We start from the raw sequence: 12,941 nt of genomic DNA, 5'->3' as shown, positions 1-12,941 counted from the left end.
GAAAAATTATAGAAGTAATGGAGGGTTGGTATCTGTTAACAATACACAGCCTATTCTTCAGTACCTCCTTCATGATTCTACTTAGCCACAGAATTCTTCCCTTGAAGATCAAAATCAACAAGCTCTGTTTTATACTTGGTTTTGACTTTAAAGCTCTCTTTATTGGGTGAAAGAACAAAATAACAATTTATAATGCAATTACTTATAAATTAAAAAATAGATTAATTTTAAATAGAGTAAAAAGAAAAAATATACAGTAATTTTTCCATTTGCCATAATTTTGTATTATTGAGGTGGAAATATTTTTAAGAAAATAATCTCAAGTATGTTGAAAAACAAGAATAAATTATAGAGAAACAAATATGGAAGAAATGGATCCATTCTCATCTGACAAAATATTTTTATTCCATGAGCTTTTTCTCCTTGTTTTTATAAATCTGTACTATTTTTACAATAGTGGCCCAGTCATTTGACTCATGTTTAATTAAAACCATGAATACATAAAAAGCATCTTCTTTCAAATCTACCCAATTCATTGGGAAAAATATCTGTAAGAGGGGAATACCTTCCTCTGCTTCTCTTTTCTTTCTAAATCTAAGCAAAACAAATCAGTCATTCAACAGCAAGTATGTCAAGAACTCAATGAGGAATATTTTTGTTTAATTTGCTTAATTGTACAATTGCATAGTACAGAGCTTAAGATGGTGGTGAACCCAGAAAATCTCCAGATTTTTTTCAGATTCTCCAGATATTTATTCATATCTTTTTTTCTTATGACCTTATTTTCACAGTGTTAATTTGTTTTTTACCTTTTTACTGCAATATATGACAAAATAACAGAAAACCAAACACACAAAGTATATATAGCATGATTATTATAAGGCAGACTATTAGAACATACCACTCAGTCAAAGAATACAACTTTGTCAGCCTCCCTAATTGATAATGTATTTGCTCCATTACCATCACAATCCTTTTTCCTCCTACCAAATGTAACCACTATCCTGACTTATAGTAATCATTCTCCTTACCTATAACTGTTGAAGGATATGAGTCAAACCTTTGATCTGTAGAATTTCCCACAGTGTGAATTTTGCCAATTGCATATTCACTGTATACTTATTGTTCAACAATTCTCTGTCATTGTATCCCTGCAAAGTACCACATAGATCCAGAGGCTTGATCAAAATCAGGTCCAAGGCCGTTGGCCAATGGAAATTTCTTAAAAATGGTTCCTATTTGTTTTGGAGGGGGTCATAACCCTAGTAGTTTCGATAACTTATTTAATATCTGATAAGATGTTCCAGGCCCATCTTGAATTTCCTGCCCTAGACTCAGAGACAGCCATTTTTCCAAGAAGTCATAGTCTCTGGAGTGGGCAGTCATTTTTTAAATGAGTAGTGTGGATACTCATTGCTACTGGGCTAAATACTGATTTGTCCTCTGCTGAGGAGAGCATTAGGGAATGTGTGTGTGTGTGTGTGTGTGTGCACATTTGTTTAGTGTGTGTTTAGTCTTTATCTTTATTTCACCACACAAAGAAGCCTGGTTGTCAATAACAGAAGAATTGGAATATTCTGTAATTTTCTTTATCCCACATTAAACACACAGCATGCTTGCCTCACAGTTCCTTTCCTTGAATATATCAAATATTTTTATTTTTTTATTGTATGCAAACTTGTCTGTGGAAAGTATAAAGAACAACAGAAACAGTATTATTATAAAAGGAAAAAAAACTAATGATAATGTAATTTTCTTCCTCTTTTAAATCTTTTACTCTATTTTCACAAATACTGAAATAAATTTTTTTTTTTTTAAATTCAATATGGGGTACCTGAGTGGCTCAGTCAGTTAAGCATCTGCCTTCACCTCAGGATCATGAGGTCATAGGACTGAGTCCCACATTGGGCTCCTTGTTCGGCGGAGAGCCTGCTTCTCCCTCTCCCTCTGTCTGCTGCTCCCCCTACATGTGAACTCTTTCTCTGTCAAATAAGTAAGTAGAATCTTAAAAAAAGAAAAAAGAAAAAAAAATTCAATATGTTTATAAGAATATTCCTTGGTGTTGGTCATTCTAATTCAATATTCACAGGTATTTAATGTGATTTTTATTGTGTTTTAAAGTATGTAATTTTAATATATATGTATTTTTCTTTCATGAAGGTTATTTTATGTGTAACTTTTGTATTCTGCCCTCCTACTGTTGCTTTTTCTTTAATTAAAAAAAAATTTTAGCATATTTGATCTTATTTGCCTCTCAATATTTGTGCCTTTCTTTTGGATCCATTTTATCATTGTGTTACTTATATTTTTAATATATTTTTAAAATTTTGAAATAATTTCAAACTTATGGAAAAATTAGAAGTAGAATACCAATAAACATTATTTTTTTTCCTGAAACTTTGGATAAATTTTTTTACATGGTTTCCACCATCACCATATAATTTACCATGTATTTTCTATACAAAGGACTTCATACAACACAATCAAAATAAACTATCAAAATCAGGAAATTAAGATGATACATTATTACCATCTACTTCTTAGGTACATTCAAGTTTTGCCAATTATCCTTGTCAAGACTTTCTCAGATTTTGCCAGATTTGTAAACTAACAAATTAAGCTATTGCAGCTTCATGGATACTAACCATATGCATGTGAACCTTGGGTTGGAGACAAAAGACTTTTATTCAGCACAGCAAGCAAAATGAGCCTCAGATTTGTGTCAGATTCTTTTGTTCCCCAATTCCCATGGAGATGATATGGTGTGGTTTAGGAAGTTGCTGCCGATGTGGTAAGATTGTACCACAGATGAAAAACTTTGAGCCTAGGAAACCTCCATATTTTTGTAATGGGCTGAAAGCTCTCCTCCCTAACTTTTGCCCTGGAGAGAGGCATTATCCTTTTAAATAGTTATTGTAGTTAGCAAAAAAATCTGCTACCTGCTTCACAGAAAAGTACCATCTCTCTTTCCCAGGACTGTTTGTTTTAAAACCATTTTTGAAAAGAGCACAAAACAAATTCCAGCAGTACCTGTATTCACAAGATCTGCCAAAATATGAAAGACTCACGGAAAATTATCTGCCAACATACCAACAATGTATTTTATTTGTCGTGTCTCCTTGATCTTCTTCAGTGGGCAAGGCCTTCTCAGTCATTCTTTGACTTTCATCATCTTAACATTTTTGAAGAGTACAGGTTGGTTATTTTGTAGTGAATCTTAATTTGGGTGGCACTATCCTTTTTCATACATAGATTCAATTTATGAATTTTTGGTAAGAATATTGTAGAAACAATGCTCTTATCTCCATGCATCCTATTCAATTTGTCTCATTACTAGGAATGCTGACTTTTATCACTTTATTAAAATAATATCTACCGGTTTCTCCATTAAAAATTACTGCTTTTCCCATTTAATTTAATAACTATTTCATGGGAGGATGCTTTGTAAATATCCTGTTCCTCATCAACATTCACCATGTGTTTTATGGTCTATTAAAGATTTTTGCCTGAATTCATTATTACTTTGATGGTTAACAAATGGTGATTTTCTAAATCTATTCTTCCATTCTGCATTTATTCATTGTCATTCTAGCTTAGAGTTTTCTCATTTGTATTTTCATTTATTTCTTTATATTAGCATAGATTCATGGATTTCTGTTTCATTTAGTGGACTGCAGTTCATTCCTAAAATCATTTATTTTACTTCTCAAAGTTTCCAAGATTTGGCAACAGGGAACCACTTCAAGTCAATTTCAGTGGTTTTTGACAGTTTTACAGTACTGACATTTATAGCAAAGGACAGTTTTTAGAAAGCAAGATCTGGACATTAAGTAGGCTATTATCATTAGGTATTAATTATCCACAGGCCTTCACAATGGACAAAGATGTGAGATACAATTTGATTATATATTTATTGCTACAATACATCTATATTTATTTCCACATCTACACCATATATGGAAAAATATGAATTCATACTAATAACTCCAATTCCAATTCTATATCCAGAATTGTTCAGGAGGGAAAGGGAGAGGGCAAAAGGATGCAAAAGGCAAAAAGAAGGGACTCAGTATTTAATTTTAATTTGAAAATTTTTCCTCATTTTTATCTAACATTTCTCTTGAGGTATTAGCTGTATGGTTATTGATTCTTATGTTTCTTCTGATTTAGTCTTTTCCAGTTTTTAAAAATCTAATTCCTTCTTGAGTTCTCCATCTTATTTCTGAGATTTTCTAATTCTGACTTATGTTTTTATAAAATGTATTTTATTCTTATTATCTTTGAGCATATTTTGAAATAATATATTTTTCATTTGTTTTTTGGGTATGATTTTCTGAAGTGCTTTCATTGTAGGGGTGTTTTTTGTATGCCTTTAACCTTTTTTTTCTCCTAGTGACTTTGAAAAGGATTTGACTTTAATATATTTTTCTGCTCTTATTAATGCAAAATTGGTTTCCCTGGCTTTTTAGAATGAGATGTGATCCAGGTAAATTTTTGTATGTTTGTGGAAGTTTCAAGAGTTTACAAAGTTCAGACTGTTCCAGTTGCTTTGGACCTTATGTTGTGCCTTCCATTAATGTGCAGGTCTTCTCCCTTTTCGGCTGCTGTTTTCACGTTGGCTTGATTTCTCCTCAGTGATTTCTTCTTGGCTCTTTGGGGGTCTTTTTCATATTCTCCAGTTTATCAGATAACCCTTTAATTTCCTCCCCTTCATATTAAGTATTAATACCATGTAGGTTTTTTGGTGATTGTCTTTACACACATATTTGGGGGTTTATGGAGGAACCCCTGTTACCAAGTTTTGCTGCAAATGTTGCCCAATCATTTTCAGGTTTGCTGTCTCACTATATTGTGTGCTTTCATGTGATGAATGAGAAGATTAAAAAATTATGTCATTGATGTCCCCAACATTTTCCTAGAATCCTCTGTTGATTCTTTTAAACAATATCTTTCATAATACAATAAAGTTGAATGCAATTGTTATTATTATTTTTAGAATTTTGAAGTGTTTCAGACAAAAAAAATCAAACTAAGTAGCCTAAGCTTTTTGTTATTCAAGAAAATTTTTCTCTACAAAAAAATAATTTTTTTTTTTAGAAAATGGTTTGTTGGCCCCAAAACCTAATTGCTCACACAATAGAATAAAGTTTATTGAAAACTGAATTTGCATTTTATCAAGATAAATGAGAAACACATAATAATTCTATTCTTCAATAACGTCTACCATTTATAAATACTGTTTGCCATTGTAGATGTATTAAAGTTTTATGCATGGAGAAAATTTATGTATATTTACAAACAGCATTACACTGCACACACAATTTTGAAACCTGCTCATGAATATTTTTCATATCAAATAAGTATACTTCCAATTGACAAATGTAATAACCTGGAATTAATTTTAATTAATATCTACTAATCTGCTTTCTTTATCATTTTGGAGGAGTTGAAATTTGCACATAAAATAGATGGTAACATGCTATAATGGTAAATGTTTAAAAATTTGATAAATGTAAATATATATACATAGATGAAATACATCATTAGGACCACCCTCACACTGTTTTTGAAAGTAGAAACTCTGTCCTGAATGATTGATTTTGCTTGTGAGTTTTAATGATTTTGCTTGTGAGCTTCATTTTAGAAGGAATATGACTAGATCCAATCAGAAAGAATTCTGTGGTCTACAGTGTTTGGAACAGTTGTTCTTGACTTACACAATTTTTATGTGCTCTCTAAACACACTCTTGAGTTTTAAGCTCTCATATTCAAGTGGGTATTTACAGGTCCTATCACAAACACACACACACACACACACACACACACACACACTATAATTATGTTTTCTCAAAGTAATCAGAAGTATATTCATTGATAAAATTCAGTAAGTATGCAGAATATCTAATATACCCAGCAACATCCTTAGGGGTAAATATGTAGCAGTTAGCCAAATAGATAAAAATTGTCCATGTGGTGTTTATAGTATTGTAATAATAAGAAAGTATAAATTATATTGCATGTTAGATGGTGGTAAATATTTTGGAAATACATGAAGAAGTTAAATGAAGTGTGATTGTGGGGGTTGTTACAATTTTAAATAGGTTAGAGAAAGCCTCACTGAGAAGGTGACTTTAAAGCAAAGATTTAAAGAAGTTGTGTAGGTGAGTCATGAAGATATTTTGAGAAAAGAGTATCAGTGTGAACAGCAGGGGCAGAGGCTCTGAGCATGCTTAGCATGCTCAAAGAACAAGAAAGAAAGCAGAGTCACAGGAGCTGAGCATAATTGGAAGGCAGGAACAGAAGAGATGAGGTCATTGAGAAAATGAGGGGGAGGGCAGATCATATAGAGTCTTCTAGGCTATTGTAAAGATTAGATTTTACTCTGAGTGAGATGGCAAACCATTAGAACTTTTGAGTGGAAGGATGACATGATCAGTTTTAATTTTTAAAAGATCACTCTCACACTTGTGTTGAGAATACAATATAATAAAGAGAAGATGTAAAGGGATAGGACTGTAATAATAGAGTCCAGTTAGTCAGATAAAGAGATAATTCATGTAAAAGATGGTTTGGTCTCAATGGAAATGGTGAAAAGGAGTCGGATTCTTTATATATTTTGAAGGTAGAACCAACAAAATTTGTTGATGGATTGGATGTAGTGGTCATCTGAGTTATTATCATGAGTACGTGACATGTGCAGTTGCATAGGGCTACAAGCTCAGAAGGACCCCTTCTTGGTGTAATGCTTTGTTTTTGCTGTTTGAAATTCTTAATGATTTTATTTTTCAAGTTGTGTTTTGTAAGTCTGATGTAACAGTGGATCATGTGCTTGAGCAGAGGAGATAAGCACAGTATGCATGTCTCCTGTCATTCCTTTCCACTCTGTTCATTTATAGCTGTTACAATACCCCACAAGCACAGAATGCCATTAGACCCAAAACTCAGAGTCACTGGATTCTATAATAAATACACTAACCTTGTACTCACTGTAGGTCTTGCTGAGTTCCCACAGATAATGCTTCCACTGGAGTCGTATGCCCTGGGAGGCAATGTTTTCCTTTCCAACTAGAATTTGCGTTGAATGTGGAGGCAGTGATATGGTGTTCTAAGAAACAAAAATAACCAAGAAGCCTTATTATATCCTTGCTTACTTATGTATTTCCTTATATTAGCCAAGCACTTGTGGTGAAAGTGATGATGACATAGATAGAAAGGGCAAAATAGGAAAACCCACATTCTTTTTCCTTCAATTCTTCCTTGCCCTTCAGTAAACTGAAAGTAGAGAGAATTGGTAGAATGTGTTCATAACAAAAAGCAAAATAAAAACATTTGAGTAGTTTTGTATGGTGCTTCCACTATTCTGGTAGAAAACAAAGTAGCAAAGTAAACAGCATGTGAATATTATGATGGGAATAATACAAGAAAAAAGTAAGATTTGGAGATTTACTGGAAAAAATTGCTTATGTGATATTCTTGATTAGTTAAGAAAGAATAGAATCTAGTTCACAAGTTATAGATTTGGCCTTGGAAAGAAAAATGAATAGTTCTTCTCTAATAACTGGAGAGAGCAAGGATCTATCTAGCTAGCTAGCTGTATGTATAGGTATAGTTACATATGGCTATAGATATGTATTTGTAGATATGCTGAAGTGAAGCAGAATTTATGGAATTTCCCTGAGTAATTCTGTTTCCTCAATAAAAACGTTGGCAGTTTCTTCTGAAAGTGAGAATGGGGGAGGGGTGCCTACTGGATCTGCAAGGAGAAGAGAATGAAAACGACTTCAGTTCTACTGTCCAATTCATCAAGAGGTCTTTCCTGAGCCTCTAAAACGTTTGTGTTTCCTAACACCATCTTCTTTGCTTTTATGTTAACTTGACATTTTATTTGTATGTTTAATTTCATGTTTGACCCAAGTCTGTTTCTCCCAGTAGACTGTAAACCCTCTGAGGGTAAAGATCATGACTTTCTTATCAATAGTTGTGCCTAGCACAGTGTTTTCCACATAAATTTACAACTGCTGAATTAAATAATCAGTTAGACACATGTTCTTATCGTGAAACTGTCATTCTGTGTGACCAAAAAATCAGAAGAATCTTCAAAGATAATTGGCTCAAACTTTAAATCCATTTTCTTCAGGATATCCAGTTCTTTTGCCAGATATTGCAAAGTCTAGCCACTCTCATGTTCACATTTGGATTTCTGATTCCCCCAAAAGAAACAAATCATGAGGTCTCCACTACCAGAAGTATTTTGGGTTTTTTTTTTTTTCATTCTACTTCAACACAGATGAGAGATTAGACTCCCTTCATGATGTTTTATCCCTCAGATCAATTGCACACTTCATAAATAGGCAATCTTAATGAAATTATTGGTGAGATGGGCACGGTATTTGTATTGAGCAATGCAAATAATTATAAATAGATAAACTATTAATTCACTGGCCACACTTTCATTAGAATTTTCTTATAGGTCATTTTTCTTTAAAGTAACAGCATCTTACCTAATTGTTAGCCTGTTTCTTTCCTCTCCTTCTAACTTATCTCTTTGCTATAATCCACCTCCAAATTCCAAAACTGGGCTCTCTTTGTTTCCTTGTAATATTTTTTTTCAGAGTCTTTCTGAATTTAAACATCATATTAAAGCACTTTGCCCACGTGAAAATAATTTCTAGTGTGTTAGAGACTATAGATTCAGTCAATGAAATCATTTCAACCTACTCTACTAGCATTGTACAGAAAAGCAAATCTCTTAATAGTATTTTGTTAAACCACATCAATTTCTTATATTCCCATTTATATTTCAAAAACATAGACTGAAAGAAGATAGTAAAATGCCAGCAGAATTAACATGTTCTGTTTTCTATACCTGAATATTCAAGTATTCAAATTAATTAGAGATTCATTCTGTATTTCATTTAAACATGTCATTCACTCAAATGGATATCCAGAAAGGATTTGATTAGTCATGGGAATCACTCTGCCACAACTTGGATGCATGTTCCAGGAAAAAAATCACATCTTCCTCCAGAAGGAGTCATTGAACACACCTACTCATACTTTAATATGCCATTTTTTTTTTTAACTTTAGCATTCTCTTTGTGGAGTTGCTGCTACACATTGGAGAAATCTAGTTACTTTTCTTGTGGAGCCAGTGGCTATGTGCAAGTTCTTTACCTGTTACATTATGTGAGTATTGCTTGTCTATTCCTTGGTGCTGTGTACTTCTTCATTTTATGTCATAAGCTTTGTTATATTGTTTTTAATTTTCTTTTGGTCCTTTAAAAATCTTCTCCAGCTTGGATTGTTTTTCCAAGTGCCTTAAGAACTCATCATCCTTTCTAATAAAATAGAAGGTAGAAAGGTATTTCTTAAAACCTTTAACCTTTTCTACTAAAAGAAAAGTCAATTTGCATTTAAAGCACGCTTAATTGGTATTTGCCTTGGGTAGGAATACATACAAAGGACTTACTTGAAGTTTATTGGAACATTTCTTCAGTATCTCTACCCAATACTTCATTAGGAAACTATAGTCTGTTGTTAATCTCCCTAGAATGGTTTCTAAAAATAATTTTGGAGATTGTTTATAGGTTTATACTGCTAATCTTGAGCTGGTTTGATTTTATTTCTTTTCAACCTTTCCTCCAGTAGAACCTAACGTACCAATTTTTTTTTAAAGATTTTATTTATTTATTTGAGAGAGAGAATGAGAGATAGAGAGCACGAGAGGGAAGAGGGTCAGAGGGAGAAGCAGACTCCCCGCTGAGCAGGGACCCCCCCCGATGCTGGACTCGATCCCAGGACTCCAGAATCATGACCTGAGCCGAAGGCAGTCGCTTAACCAACTGAGCCACCCAGGATCCCCTAACATACCAATTTAATGGTGACTGTTGATAATAAGGTTTCAACTATACACAGTCTCAAATACATTGAACTCAGTAATCTTTTACGTGTTCTGAAAATAATGCATCATTATTTGAAGGATAATTATTAAAAATAAATTTCTACTTAACCAGGAGAAACAAAAATATTTTTATGAATTCATAAGGTAGAATTTCTTTTCTAAATATGGAAACATGTTTACCACATGGTTCTATATTAATCATACCACCTGCTGTATTTCCAAGGAAGATTCCATTCCAGTCTTTTTTAATACCGTACTGAATATAAAGAATAAATGGGCCAGAAAGAAAGGTTGGAAAGTAAACAACAGCAGGTTCTATTTGAAATATAACACTTAAAAATTTAGGCATGAAACTTTTAGTGACGTTAATGAGGATGGTGGAACTAAATCTCCTCTGCTTTACTAAATCTACCTTTGTGTATAAAATGCATAGTCAAGACTAAAAAAATCTTACCTTGACTGACTCCATTATGCTGAGATGTTGCAGGAAGAGTGATGTGATAGTATTCTTTATTGTAATTCCATGTAATATTGTATCTTCTATTGTTACACAATAAAGTGATTCTTCCAGTGTTGTGTGTATATGTGTGTGTGTGAGAGATAGAAAGACCCAATATGAACAACTACAGAGTGTCTCAAGATAGCATAATGCATATCTTCTGACCAGTAAATTACACATGGCAACATTCATTGATGAGAGAGACTGTGCTTCTTCGTAGCTGCCAGAGCTAAACAAATGCCTACAACCAGAACTGAAATAGGAAGCTGCTCCTTCAACAAGGAGAAAGTACTATTCCCTCAATCAACCTACTTATTTTTAAATTAGTGTCCTTTACTTTCTTTTATCTCTAGTCCCAGTTAATATAATGATATGATTTAGCAGCAAGTATATAATTATTTTTTTAAAAAAATCTGTGTCTCTTAATGTTATTTTCTCTCCACCTTTTAATAATCCACCCTTAAATGATAAGAACTGGTTTGGAGGATATGCAGAAATATAAACTGGACTTTTATGATAGATTGAAAAAGAAGTTCCATGCTTTATGTGAATATCAGTTGTGATAGTTATGATAGAATAAGAAAAAGTAGGTATTTTAAGTTAACTTGCAAAGAATATGCTTGATCAACCTTGCCCGTTTTCTTTCCATCATTTTCTTCACCTACTGATGGAAGCCCTAGTTTGACCACCAGGGGGCATTGTATGCATGGTAGCCCATTGGTATCTTGAATCTGACCAACGGCTCTGCCCAGTAGAAGGAAAGGAAATAATTTAACAAAATTTGGTGAATTTGGTGACTGGAACACAAAGAGGTTGCAGAGACAGGAAGAAAATAACCAGAGGTATTTCATAGACACCACTGGAAGGAAAGATTGCTAGACTATCCTTGGTTTCTGGTCCAGTTCATAGGCATTCTAAAAAACGAATATACTTTTTCATGGAGGACTAAGTGCATCTGTGTTATAACAACTTACATGGCCTAAGGAGCATGCTCTTGTTTCTATAAATGTAACAGTGGCAGTAACAGGCAAATATTTGGTTTGATTTTGGAATAACTGTAAAATCTATATTGGATCATAATAAGTGGAAAAATAAAATCAATAAGGTGCAGTTGTGGTTTAAAATGATGATTGTATTTATTCCTTCTGAATTTTGAACAATTGACTATTAAAAGATTGAAATGTTTAATTCAAGTTTTCATCTTAAATTTTCATGCTAAGATTTTCCATTTATTTAATAATACTTTTTTTTACACTGTTTTAAATACCATTTCATTAAAATGTCTATGGTACTTATGGTTTACTATTTAGCAAAATACCTTCTTAGGTAAAATTTCACAGCTGACAGGAGTACTATATACCACTGAATTCAAGCCTAATTGCCATAAAAGCTCCAGTACAATGCAATTCAATAATTTCTGAACACTGTTTTTAAACTTCTGAGAACCAATTTGTTTTGCTATATGTATAAAAACATAAACAAAAATAAACTACCACATGCAAATGACATAGACAAAATCAAATGTAAAATTACAAGCTGGGCAAATGTTTATAACACATTGTCATAGACACCAATTAGCAGGGGTCCTCGATCTACTAAAAAAAAGATGACCTGCCAAAAACCAGGCATCTTCTAACGAAACGGGAAAATGGACACTCAAACAATAAGGAAAAGATATTTCAGCATATGAAGAGTTGTCAAAATCTCATTCATTAAAAGAGAAATATAAACTAAAACTATACTTAGATGCCATTTTCACCTATAAAATTAGCAGAATTTCAAAATTTTGACCATTTACTCCATTGACAATGATGCTTAAAACTGTCAACTCTCATTCATTGCTGACAGAAGGGTGAATTAGCATGAAGGCAAGTAGGCAGCCTCTATCAAAAAGTACTAATGTACTTTTGGCCCAGTGATTCTAATTTTAACAATTTGTTCCATGTATTGTATTGCATATATTAAAAATGACCTATAAAATTTTATTCACTCATAATGTTGTCTGCTATAGCACACAACTGGGGGTAGTGTCTAAAAACCAAACCATAGGTGAATTGTTAGATATTTTTTTTTTGTCATTCATGCAATGGAATGTTATTTAAGTGTTAAAACTGTGTGAAACTCCTTTGTGTTCTGATATGAACAGACCTCTGAGATATATTATTACAGGAAAAAAAAAAAGGCAGATTCAAAACACTGTGTCCAGGTAACTATGGAAAAAAGAAGGGGAAGAAAAAAAACCTTAAATTATGTTATTGTATCTTGATAAAACCATTTGGAAGAATAAACAAGAAATTAAATGATATAAGAGAAAATTTGGACATTTAAAATTATGTCATCAGGGGATATTTTAGTTTTCATCAAATTCCTATGTGAGGGGCATTTGGGTGGCTCAGTTGGTTAAGTGTTGGTCTTTTGGCTTGGGTCCTAGGGCTGTGGTTCTGGAATCCTGGGGTTGAGCCCCGCATCCGGCTCCCTGCTAAGCAGGGAGTCTGCTTCTGCTTCCCTCTCTGCTCCTCCCCCTGCTCATGCTCTCTCTCT

The sequence above is a fragment of the Callorhinus ursinus genome, unplaced genomic scaffold (genome assembly GCF_003265705.2).
Source record: "Callorhinus ursinus isolate GAN/ISIS: 27379988/994484 unplaced genomic scaffold, GSC_fseal_2.0 scaffold1, whole genome shotgun sequence".
In the NCBI taxonomy this organism is placed as follows: Eukaryota; Metazoa; Chordata; class Mammalia; order Carnivora; family Otariidae; genus Callorhinus; species Callorhinus ursinus.
Note: the sequence above shows the minus strand (reverse complement) of the source record.